The sequence below is a fragment of the Rousettus aegyptiacus genome, unplaced genomic scaffold (genome assembly GCF_014176215.1).
Source record: "Rousettus aegyptiacus isolate mRouAeg1 unplaced genomic scaffold, mRouAeg1.p scaffold_m13_p_13, whole genome shotgun sequence".
In the NCBI taxonomy this organism is placed as follows: Eukaryota; Metazoa; Chordata; class Mammalia; order Chiroptera; family Pteropodidae; genus Rousettus; species Rousettus aegyptiacus.
This window is the reverse complement of record NW_023416288.1, coordinates 41,581,490-41,582,655: the sequence shown is the minus strand read 5'-3', so window position 1 is coordinate 41,582,655 and position 1,166 is coordinate 41,581,490.

The window sequence follows — 1,166 nt, the reverse complement described above, 5'->3', positions numbered from 1 at the left end:
TTACTATTTCTGAAATCCAAAGGTCGAACAGCAAAGGCTCAGTTAGACCCAGTGTCAAGTTTAAATGACAGTTAACAAATTCAGCTAATCTTTGATCTCTCTATAACATCTAAATTCAGATTTTTTTTGAAATAGCTGATCGTTGGTAGAATTTGTCCTTTTTCATCCAGATAAATGGCATTATTTAGGCACAGACAAAAACAAGTGCTGGGAATAGTCAGTCAATAATTTCTTTCAAATAGCATTATGCAGTTAGTTTATTCAAGGTGCCTGAAAATAGAAATTCACTGCATCAGAATAATGCGATCGTTGTTGTTAAATTTAAAGTTGCTAATGACTACACAGAATATGTGGTGGGCTTTTCACCATTTATTTTGTAAATACTATGCCAGTTAACAGGTACCATCACTAAATTAAAAGCCCAGTTAAATCTAAATTTTATTGTAACCTCTAAAATTTACAGCTCTAGAGTTGACCTCTCAACGATGCCACGTTGAATGCCACCACAGCAATAAATTTCAGTCTTTCGTCAGGATGTACTTGAGGTCATGAATGTGGTGTCAAGACTGACAACTTAAAAACAACCCTCAGAAGCAAAAGGAAAAAAAAAATAGGAGAGATGACAATTTCAAGTACGAACTACGTTTGAGTTCATAACGAGTCAGTTTCTCAACTCCGGTATGGTGTCTATGTTACAATCTCAGGAATGCCGATTATTTCTTAATCTGGGCCCAATGATGCCCTGCTAGAACCACACAGGGGTCTGGCTGATGAAGGTAAATTGGTTCAACCTTGGTCCAAGCAAAAAAAACTAGGAGAAATAATTACGGACTCAACCTTCGAGAAATCCTATTTCCCTCCATCTCCGACAACTGTGAGGCAATGACATTTATTAAGCGTTTGCTATATTCAGCAGGCCGAACTAATGAGATGCTGAGAAGCTGTCTTGTCCTTCAAGGACTAGCTCAAATGTCAGAGTATCTCTAAAGACAGAATCGACTCTTCCTCTTCGATGATACGATAGCGTTCGTCCCTACAGCTAGGGACACACTTCGCACATTATTTTACAACCATCTGTCTGTCTCGTGGGGCTCTGACCTCGTTAGGAACAAGAGCCACACCTTAATCGTTTAGAATCCCTAACATCTAGCCTAGCGCCTGGCACG